Source organism: Coenobita brevimanus, chromosome 77 (genome assembly GCF_032717465.1).
Source record: "Coenobita brevimanus isolate Jiangsu-jjx chromosome 77, ASM3271746v2, whole genome shotgun sequence".
NCBI classification, from domain to species: Eukaryota; Metazoa; Arthropoda; class Malacostraca; order Decapoda; family Coenobitidae; genus Coenobita; species Coenobita brevimanus.
This window is the reverse complement of record NC_137030.1, coordinates 14,468,918-14,481,196: the sequence shown is the minus strand read 5'-3', so window position 1 is coordinate 14,481,196 and position 12,279 is coordinate 14,468,918. Positions and strand designations below refer to the sequence as shown.

General features: G+C 40.2%; 1 protein-coding gene across 1 annotated transcript in view; it reads left to right on the top strand.

The window, feature by feature from the left end:
• Positions 1-12,279, top strand: part of LOC145408500 (uncharacterized) — a 115,802-nt gene that overhangs the window by 77,529 nt on the left and 25,994 nt on the right. The window lies entirely within an intron of this gene.

The window sequence follows — 12,279 nt, the reverse complement described above, 5'->3', positions numbered from 1 at the left end:
TAGCGCCGAAGTGGTGACATGTAGAGGTGTGCGGTACGTAGGAGGGCTATTGGGCCTTGAAAGCAGGCTGTGAAGCCTCTGCCCAGAGTCGAACACATAAAAAAAAAAAAAAAAAACTACTCGTCAGTGAAGAAGTTACGGATTCTGTACAATAATCCAGGTTTCTTTGAAGCAGTTTTAACAAGTGATCTAATGTAAGAGGTCCAACTGAGGGAACTGGTAAACGAAACACTGAGAATTTTAATACTTTCGGAGACCGGAATACTGGTTGCAATAAAGTTCATAGAGGAATTAGGAAATATCTATTAGTAAATTGGATGTACGAGTATGTTGTTTTCCCTGCATTAAATGAGACAATCTTATTTTGTTTCCATTTGGTGATCTTAGATAAATCTTAAATTATGGAGACTGCTGTGCTGAGTTGGGAGTTAGAGATATCAAACTTTGTGTATGGGTATTAAAGTGTAAAGAAACTATGAAGCACTGAATCATCTGCACATGAGTAAATGATATTATTGGTGGCAGACAAGAGATCATTAATATGAATGAGGAAAAGGGCTGGAACCAAGACTGAACCTTGCAGCATGCTGACGATAATTGAGTGGAAATTGCAATGTACAGTACATCATAATTATACCTTTACTCTTATCTTTCTGTGGCCGAGATATAAGGAAATCAGTGGGGGAAAAGATGATGGGCAGTAGCAATGGAGTTTTGATAGCAGGGAACGGTGCCACACTGTCAAAAGCTTTAGAAATATCAAGGGCTACTGCATGGGTTGCTCGTCAGTTGACTAATGAATTGCATTAGCAACGAGACTCCGTATATCAACAGTGGATCTTTCGTCACTGGATTCAAGATGTTTAACAATGAGCTCTTCACGGCAACCTCAAATACTTTACCAAGATAGGCTGTGATACTGGTTGTTATTAGTGTGTAATGAGAAGGATCAGGGGAACGTCCCTTCTTCGGAACTGAGTTGACGTTATAATCTTTCCATGAATTAGAGAATTAAAAAGTACGTATGTCTAGTCTGAATAATCTGGCCAGAAAAGGAGCAGGTTCTGGGGAACACTTTTTCAAAACTATTGGAGGAATTCCATTTGGATTTGGAACTAGAAAGTTTTAAGTTCCTCCTAGGTGTTTGTTTTCTGATTTCTGGACGCCCATATTGGAAACAGGAGTAGATATTGCCTGGGAGTGGATGAAGGGGAGGGGCAAATGGGGAACAACATCTGAAGAAGGCTTTAGTTTAGAGCTGGAAGTACAACAGACACAGGACTTGTCATGACGCTTTTTTCGAAAAGTCTCTGCAGTCGAGACGGGAGGTGGGGCAGTATGAGACGTACCTAAGAGATGTGACAGTGTGTGTGTCTGTGTGTGTGTGTGTGTGTGTGTGTGTCTGTGTGTGTGTGTGTGTGTGTGTGTGTGTGTGTGTGTGTGTGTGTGTGTGTGTGTGTGTGTGTGTGTGTGTGTGTGTGTGTGTGTGTGTGTGTGTGTGTGTGTGTGTGTGTGTATTGGCAATGCATTGTTTAGTATTGTTAGGTCCGGTGTTTTTGTTTGATGTACCATTGTAAGTTATATGAAAGATGTGGTAATGTTAGGTGTGGTGTTATGTAGCATTGCGAGGTGTGGCACTGCTTGATTTTAGTGTAATCTGTGGCACTATATATCATGTGAGATGTGGTAGTGTGTGGCGTAGCAGTGTGAGGTATGACAATATGTGATGTGGCAATGTGAGTTGCAGTAGTGTGTGATGCAGTGTGTAATGTGGCAATGTTAGGTTTATGTCAGGTGTAGTAATGTGATGATTGCGAATTTATGTGGTTTTGACAGTGTGTGATGACCCTTCCCCATGTTGGTGGGGTACCAATGGGGAGGGGGTGGCTTTTTTTTTTTTTATGCATGGTAGAAGGAACAACGGGCCGGAAGTCTGTAAGATCGTTTTAAAAAAAAAAAAAAAAATAAGATAAAAAAATTCAAGATCCGTTCATTTCGAGATGCCTGGACACATTGCGTTTGAAAGATTGGAGGTCATAGACAGAAGGAAATAAGGATAAAGGAAGACAGTTTCAGAGCTGACCTATTGCATACATGAAGGACTGGGAAATAATGGTTAACTCTAGCATTAGAAGAGTTGGACTGAAAAGGGATGAACGTTTGTTGCCAGACGGGTCCCACTCGCCTGCCGAAGTGATGGAGAGATGCAAGCAGACACGCAGAGGAGAAGTGACCATTGAAGTAGCAATAGAAAAGAGATAAAGATGTAAAAGTGTGACGAAGAGACAAAGGTTAAACAGAGTCAGTAAGGGGAGGAGAGTTAATGAGACGAAAAGCCTTTGATTTCGCCTTGTTGAGAGGAGCTGTATGTGGGGAGCCTCCGCACACATGAGAATTGTACTCTACACAGGGGCGATTAATACCAGTGTGTGAGTCAACAACTGTGCTAGGGTAAAAAGGCACTGGGTCAGCTTAGCACACCTTATCTCTTGGAAACAGATTTTAAAAGCAAGGCAATATGATCTTTATAAGATAAATCCTGAGAGGATGAAACCCCAAGTGTGCTTAGAGATGATGCAGGATTAAGTTGGATGTTGTTGAAAATGAAAGGATACTCCTGTGGAAGACTTTGATGAGTTGAAAGATGTAAGAACTGAGTTTTTGACGCATTTAGAACAACAAGAATACTTTTTCTGCAATCAATGATATAGGCCAAATCAGACATTAGGTGTGCCATAGCCTCATCTCTTGTTTATTGAAGTATCTGCAGAGATGGATGCTGTGGGAAGCAAATGGAAAGATGAAGGGTGGAGTCATCAGCGTATGAGTGGATAGGGTTAGATGTACAGCTTAGAAGATCATTAACCAATAGAAAGAAGAGAGTTGGTGATAGGTCAGAACCCTGATGAACACTACCATTGATAGTTTTAGGAGAAGAACAGTGGTTGTCTACAGCAGCCGCTATAGAATGACCAGAAAGGAAGCTGGAGATGAAGACACAGAGAGAAGGGTAAAAACTGTAAGAGGGCAGTTTGAAAATTAAAGATTTATGCCAGACTTGATCGAAAGCCTTTGAGATGTCAAGTGCAATGGCAAAGCTTTCGCCAAAGACAGGAAAGGAGGATGACTAGGAGTTTGAAAGGTAGGTAAGAAGGTCGCCAGTGGAGCGTCCCTGACGGAACCCATACTAACCATCAGAAAGAATTTTGTGACAGGAAAGATGTTTTAACATCCATTTGCTAAGAAATGATTCAAACATTTTTTAAATATAAGATGTTAAAACAACCAGTGTGGGAATGGTCACCTTTCTTTGGGACAGGCTGCATTAGGGCAAACTTCCAAGAAGAAGAAAAGGTACAAGTTAGCAGACAAAGGTGAAAGAGTTTGCCTAGGTAGGTTGTAAACGCAAAAGCACAGCTCTTGAGGACAACAGGAGGGACCCTATCAAGCCCATATGCCTTGTTAGAGTTGAGGCCACTGAAGGTCGAAAATACATCATATAAAGAAATTTTAATATCAACCATGAGAAAGTCAGAGGGGGGGAAGTGATGAAGGAACAGCACCGGAATCGTCTAAGGTGGAATTGGAGGAGAAAGTCTTTTGGAAGAATGATGCATGTGTGTCAGAGTCGGTTTATGTCATGGTCAGAATCGGCAGAGTGCGAGCAAAATCAAACATATGGAAGGACATACCATCAGCACTCATTGTAAATGCTCGACATGGTGTAGAATCGAATCCCAGACTCGGGACACAAGCATCACGAGGTGAATACGTAACCGTCAAGCCACGGTAGCTCTAAATTTAACAGGAAGGTATATATATAAATAAACAGGTTGATAAAAACAGCTAGGCAGTCAGAATGACAGAATGTAATAGAACCCGTTGATAAAATGACTCATAGAGATGGGTGGGATGCGTTCATGTTAAAGGCGATCACTAGACAGACAAGCAGATAGATAGATAGACAGATAGATAGGTAGACTGATAGATAAATGGATGGATGGAGAGTTATAGAACGTGGCGACATAACGGGGAAGACATGTGTTTGCCGGGTAGAAGTGGCCGAGATACATCAGTGTTAAAGTCCTTGGTGTGATCGCGATTGTTGGTTGTGTCGCAGGTGACCTGACATGATTTTACATGACCTGAATGACATGACCTCTTGCCTCTTACCTCCTATTCTCATCTTTTCCTGGCGCTTATTCTTCTGTCTTCCTGTTTTTCCCTTCCTCATGCTGTCTTGCTTCATTCATTCCTCCTTCCTGGGTATTCTTTTCCTCTTGTTGCTTTTGTCTCCTCCTTCCTTGCAACCTACAGTACCTACCACCCGACAGCTCTTACAGAAACTTTGTAGGCTTCTTGTAGTTTGTTTTGTAGATCAGTTATACATATATTTGACTCATGGACGAGCGGTTGTTATAAGTGAGTAGTTTTGTAAGTTGATAATCTTCGTTCCCTTTTGTCATGCAATGACAGGAGAGGTAAAGAATAGTATGGGACTATTTTTATTTGTCTTGGAAATATTAACAAGGTCTCTCACACACGAGTGAAGTATAGAGTCCCGCGAGCTACCTCCTCTCTCTCTCTCTCTCTCTCTCTCTCTCTCTCTCTCTCGCCCATGTTGCTAGGCTCCTTCTCCCTAGTACTTGTCGGTTCTATGGCCTGTCTCCTTCTGAGCTCTGCTTCCTAAATTCCTATTTTAGCAGGGGTCGTGTCACGTGGAATACTGATGTGAAGTTTCTAGAAGCCTGTGTGTGAGTATGTGTGTATGTGTGTGTATGGTCACGAGGCGCTGTCGTGTGCCTGTCAAGCATTCCTTGAGTTAGAGTGTGTAAGCATGTTTACCATTGCTCGATTCTCGCTGACACACTACCTATCTCATCCCCTGACTTGCTGCTTCAATCTGTCTATCTATGTATCTATCTGTCTATCTATCTATTCATCATGCTATCTATTTGATTTGTAATTATAATATGGAGTCCTGACATCGCTCGGTCACGTAGCTGGAGGTCTTCCGACAGCAATCATCATTGACATATGCTAATCTATTACTACATAATATTGATTATAATATTGTATACATATAATATTCATGTTAATATAGTAATGGTTCAGTAATATTATATTTTAACAAGTTGTATACATAATTGAACAAATACAATATGATTAAATTGGTTATTGTATGACATTTTGTAAGATGTGTATGTATAACAGACATACACATATAATTGTGCAATGGTAATACTGATAGGTCATTACATTACATATGGAGTTGTCCCTTTAGTAATGTCTAATATTTCACCTAACTTGTATGATGATTCTGGTAATACAGAATTGTGGTAAAATTGTATGACTTGTTATATAATATAGTAGTAACATTGTAGTAATAATTGTAACATTGTATAACTTGTTACATAACATTGTAGTAACACTGTAGTAATAATTGTACCATTGTATGAATTGTTACATAATACTGGAGTAATGCATAATTGTGTTGGCCTTCTAATTGTAGTTACATTTTGTTAATGCAACTGTTACATAATTGTGTTGGCTTTATAACTGTAGTTGAAGTTACATAAAAGTTACATTTTGTTAATGCAAGTGTTACATAATTGTTACATATTGTTTGTAGTTACATAATTGTCGCAAATGTAACATAATGCAATCGTTTGTCGTTACATAATTGTTACATATTGTTTGTAGTTACATAATTGTAGCAAGTGTAACATAATGCAATCGTTTGTCGTTAGATAATTGTTACATATCGTTTGTAGTTACATAATTGTAATAATTGCAGTCCTGACATCGAATCCGGTCATGCTGCGGTCGACGATAATGATGATGTGCCATGCCACTTGCTTGTGGAGACAACAATTTTCTTTTTTGTTTGTAGTTTATGTGGTATTTTGGCATTTGTAGTAACACTTACACCTACTTTCATTTGTTTGTTATGTGATCTTACTGTATTTCTTTTTTTTCTTCTTTTTTTGTATGTGTTGATTTTCTATAGTTTGTTTTTCCTCGTTTGTCTACGCTTTTTCGGTGTTGTTCGAGGTTGCATAATTGCTGGCTAATTCCCTTGGGACCCTTTTTTAAGGTTTAGTTTATATTGCACAGATATTACTGAAAATGATATTATATAGCCCCATAATTTGTTATTTTATATAAAAAATATAGGCTATATACACTATATACAGTATATATTAACTATATACACTGACTTTTGTTCACTTGTACCTATCGTGGGAAATATATGTGTCAGCACTGTGTGGAAATCTTTGTCTTCACGATTGTGTTGAAGATGTTCATTCTTGCTAACGTCATTTGTGTTGGCCATTTTTTTTTTTCTGGTTTTCCTTGTAACTTAATTTATCTGTTTCCACTAGGTAGCTTTAATTAATAAATGTTTAATACAGTTCTTTTAATCGCTCACTGAGTAACTGTGACGGCATATTTTCTTTATTACTTTGTAGATGCAATAATATATAGCTGTATGTATGAAACACGTATATTATGTAGGTATAAATGGTAACACTCGTTGGTAATAAATAAATGCTATAGTAAATGAATGAATATGTACAATGTAGAATATTTATTGTTGGTGCAAGTATTTAATGATTGAATTATGAAGATAACTGAAGTAGGTATATGTATTTAAGTTGTAATTATACATCAGGTTTTATATGTTTGTGCAAAATATGTTGTTTATCACTGTGTATCGTATAAATGAAGTAACTATGTAACTCACTAATTTTTACCGTGGTGGGAATGGTGTGCGTGGTGTTGCACGTGGTGATAGCGTTGTCCTTCACGGGTTGATTGACGTGTCGTCTCAGCAAACACGTGTGGTGATGTCGACTTCCCACACTGGTAGCTGTGGTGTGTAACAGAGTAGCGATGAGTAACTTGAGTGAAGATGAGTGAGTAAGATGAGTTGTGAATATGGGCTTGGTATTTGCTTCGTTGTCTTGACCTCTTCACTCCTGCGTCAACGGTGGAGGTTGGGGGACTGTAGGAGAGAAAGGAGGGTGAGGTCAGATGGTTGTGAGTTGTGAGTCGTGTCTCACTCTTCGTTTGTTTGTTTTGTTTTGTTTTGTTTTTTCTCGATGTATTCCCAGTCCTTTCCTCTTGTGACTTACTCGTTGTGGGATGAAGACTGCCGCTACTTGTAGGTGAGTGTAGAAGATTATACAGACGACTCGTAGAGTTGTTACTTGTAGTTGATCGTAGATTGTTGTAGTTCGTTGGTTAGTCGTAGAAATTGCAAGATTGTTTGTAGGCAGACGGAGGGGGGGTTGGAGAGAATACTTTCAGGAGCTGGTTGTGAGTTGTTGGTTGTAAGAGGTATTTTTGTTTTCAATCTTGATAATGCAGAATCAACTGTACACTCGTAGACTCATAGGCTTGTAGACTCGTAGGCTCGTAGGCTTGTATGCTTGTAGGTTTGTAGACTTGTAGGCTTGTAGACTCATAGGCTTGTAGCTTGTATTTTGTAGGAATTCACTGTAAAACTGAAGCTAATCTTGGTTAGTCTCGCATGCTTTTGTAGAAATTCACTGTAGATTCGTAGACGAGGTTTATACGTTCGCTGCCGCCATATCTTACAATAACTTTGTAGAAACTTGTAGTGAAGTTTTGTAGATCAGTTATACATATATTAGACTTGTGGACGAGCGGTCGTTATACATGAGTAGTTTTGTAAGTAGATAATCTTCGTTCCCTTTTGTCATGCAATGACAGGAGAGGTAAAGAATAGTATGGGACTATTTTTATTTGTCTTGGAAATATTAACAAAGTCTCTCACACACGAGTGAAGTATAGAGTCCCGCGAGCTACCTCCTGTCTCGCTCTCTCTCTCTCTCTCTCTCTCTCTCTCTCTCTCTCTCTTCCATCCTCTCGCCCATGTTGCTAGGCTCCTTCTCCCTACTACCTGTCGGTTCTATGGCCTGTCTCCTTCTGAGCTCTGCTTCCTAAATTCCTATTTTAGCAGGGGTCGTGTCACGTGGATACACTGATGTGAAGTTTCTAGAAGCCTGTGTGTGAGTATGTGTGTATGGTCACGAGGCGCTGTCGTGTGCCTGTCAAGCATTCCTTGAGTTAGAGTGTGTAAGCATGTTTACCATTGCTCGATTCTCGCTGACACGCTACCTATCTCATCCCCTGACTTGCTGCTTCTATCTGTCTATCTATCTATCTATCTATTCATCATGCTATCTATTATGATTTATAATTATAATATGGAGTCCTGACACAGCTTCCTCTTTCCCTCCTAACACTATGTACTATTTCGCAGTTTGTTACTGCCTATTCTCACCTCTTTTGCCTATCTTATCTCCAGTTCTATTTCCTTCCCCTATTCCTCCTAATTTCTAAATACCTTCTGCCTCTTGTCTTAACCCTCTGCCTCTTTCCCTCCAACATCCTACCTACCTATGTACCTTCAGTCTTCCATTACCTACAACCTACTGCCAACCTCCTAACCCTAATCCTTATCTCTTAATTTATCTTATACCTTTGTACGAGTATATACCTAGTGTCTCTTTAATTCTACCTCTTTCCACCCTATCTATCTCCTCGCTACAGTCCACTACTTACTTCCTATTCCATTGACCTCCTCCCAACTCCCTATCGTCTTCCTATATTTCGAATCACCTACCCTCTATCCTTGCCTCATATCTTCAATCTCCTTCCACTTATACCTACTACCTGTCTTCTTCCTACCTCCTACTTCCTCTTACCTCCTTCGGCCACTTCCCTGCCAATCGCTAAGCCGCCCTCGGGATCCGCGTTGCTAGAGGTCACGTAATACTACACCATCATACCCTCACACCACTACACCATCATACCACCACACCCTAACACCACCACACCATCACAGCACACCATCACATCACCACATCCTAACACCACCACACCATCAACCACCACACCATCACAGCACACCATCACATCATCACATCCTAACACCACCACACCATCAACCACCACACCATCACACTACCACACCATCAACCACCACACCATCACACTACCACACCCTAGCACCACCACACCATAACCACCCCAGTCTCACACCACCAACCAATAGCACCACCACACCATCACACCACCACACATACCACCACTCAATCACACCACCACATCCTCACACCACCACACCCTCACACCACCTCATCTTCACTCCACCACACCCTTGTACCACCACACTCTTAGCCACAACACCCTTACACCACACATCCTCACACCACCACACCCTCACACCACCACACCTTCATACAATCACACTCTCACACAACCATTCTCTTACGCCACCATTCACTCCCTCCCACCACCACACCCTCACACCACCACATCTTCACACCACCACACCCTCACACCACCACATCTTCACCACACCCTTACACCACACATCCTCACACCACCACACCCTCACACCACCACACCCTCACACCACCACATCTTCACCACACCCTTACATCACACATCCTCACACCACCACACTCTCACACCACCACACCATCATACAATCACACTCTCACACAACCATTCTCTTACGCCACCATTCCCTTACATCATCACACCATGCAACCACGTCCTCACGCAGCCACACATACCACATCCTCCAATCACCATACCCGTTAACCACCACACCCTCACATATCCACACCCACACACCACCACACTTTTACACAATTACACTCGTATGCCACCACACCTTCACATCACCACTCTCACCCTCACACCACCACTCCCTATCCCCTCCATCTTATAGCTGTCTCTTATATGTATCCCTCATACCTTTATTTCTATTTCAGCTTCTCACGAAGCTTACTCATACCGTTTTCTCACAACATGCCCACACCATCATGCTGTAGCACCACATCTTCCTCACCACATCTTGAAATGACAAAAGCAACATTCCGTGGAAAAAATATAAGGTTTTCATATCAGTGACCTGGGTGATCTATGAAGTTATCTTGCTGCAGGATTACAGCTGAATTTTTTTTTTTTTTTTTTTTCTGGCCTATCAACCATTGGGGCCGAAGCCCCTGGTTATTAAGGCCATGTATATATATATATATATATATATATATATATATATATATATATATATATATATATATATACATTTAAATATATATACATATATATACAAACATATATATATATATATATATATATATACATACATACACACACACAGACACACACACACTTCCATGCATACATACAGACACACTTTCATGCAAACGTACATATATATATAATAATTTTAATCTGTTTTTTTTTTTGTATTTTTATTTTTTTAATTTTTTCTTGGTTATATATTTTTTATACCTTATATTATAAAGAAAAACTAATCTAAAGACCCTAAAATTAATCACCTAACAGACAAATCGCTAACCTATACTAAATCCTACAGACAAATAGCTAGACCTACACTTATGGTAAAAATACCTCGACTAACAGAACACCATCGACTGCAGATATGTAATGCCTGTCTACATGACATACCTGCACTCATCACCTGGTGACTGTCAGTCGAGGCACAACCTAATATAGGGGACATCAATATATGAAAGGGAACCAGACGAGTCAAGAACATTTCCATATACGTCAGCTGTCGTCCCTAATTAGAATAACTTAAGCAAGATAATATAATGTATTTACATAATTTGCACAGAAAGTGAAGAACCTCGCCCAGCAGACCACAGCTGAATCAATGCATGTTTCCTTTTTATATGCAGTTTTACTGGTGACCCAGGCTTATCTGCACATGAACTGAATGAATAGCAGGCTGCAGTTTCTATTTTCCCTCAGTCACGATCTTCCATTTAGGGGACTGGAAGGGAGTTGAGGAAAGTTGTATGGACGAGCAGTGAAGCCAACCATGTGTATCTGTGTCACAATGTGAAGGCGTCGGAATCTGCAGATGCAAGTAACAGATGCAAACAAGCAGAAGTCGCCAAATGAAAGCAACGAAATAAACAAGGCGAAAGTAGCCAAGTTGAAGGAAAACAATAAACACGCATTATATACTTGTTGTTACCAGACGATTTCATTCAGTTTAAGAGAGCATTCTAGCAGTGAAGGAATTCACTGTGGCTCTGTCATTTCGAAAAGTTTATCTTAAGCATTACGAAGTCGTCTACATATACCAAAGAATAAAAACAAATCAGCACTTTATGACAAAGTTTAAATCATCATCATCACAACCATCATCTTCATCCTCACTTTTATTCCCACTTAAAAGGAGGATGACATTAGAATTCAGAAGTAATGAAAACAAATCATCATCATTGTCATCTCCAAGTTGAGGTGAGGTAGGATTGAAAATAAGTCACCAGGTCGTCTGGCCTCATTAAGGTCTACAATATCTCATTAACATCTCACACTTCTTCAAGAAGAGCAGCCAAGTAACAAGAATTTGGGCGTTGTAAATATCAAAGTTTAGATTCCAACAGGATGTAGATCAAGATACCGAAATATTTTTAGCACCCTTTGCCCTGGAGAGTGTGTGGCCTTGGCCATGCCAGATTCTCCATTGATGCTGGATACTGGAGGCCATAACTTCGAGGACCTGGTCATAGTGGTTTAGAAGCCATTTCGAGCAAGTACTTCACAGTTCCGACTCAGGAAATTACTGGAAGGTGAACACCTTTTGCCTGTACCGTAATAACAAACCTGTATGGTTGCTCTTGACTATTATAGCTCCACTAATTACAGGGATGCACATGCTTCATGGCCACGACAAGGAAATTTTCCTTCGAAGAAGACAGTTCACAAGAAGAGAACAAGTATATAAAACCGTCGTTATCATCATCATCATCATCATCTAATTCACCACCCTTATGTGTACTTAAAAAAAATGGTATAACTGAAATAGAATGTAGAAATAAAGGCAACGCAAAAAAAAAAAAAATCATCTTAAGGGGAAACGTTGAGGTGAAACATCAGCAACAACAACAGCAGCAGAAGCAGCAGCAGCACAGTGATATATAACAATGTCGTGGCTGCAGCCTTTTACCAAGAACTCTCACTCGCTCACACTCCAGCCCTTGCGACACTTAAATCTTTTTTTCTTCACGGAACCACTACAAAACTCTATCTTTTTAACGCCACGACGTAAACTCACAGCTTTTCTCAATCCTGTCATAACCGAGATTTGTATTTATGGAAGGACTAGGCAAGTGGAATCAGGAGTAATAAGTATAGAGGGTGGTCCATATATAACGCATCCCAGTTCTCGTGTGTTGTGGATGGTGTTCAGTCAGCATC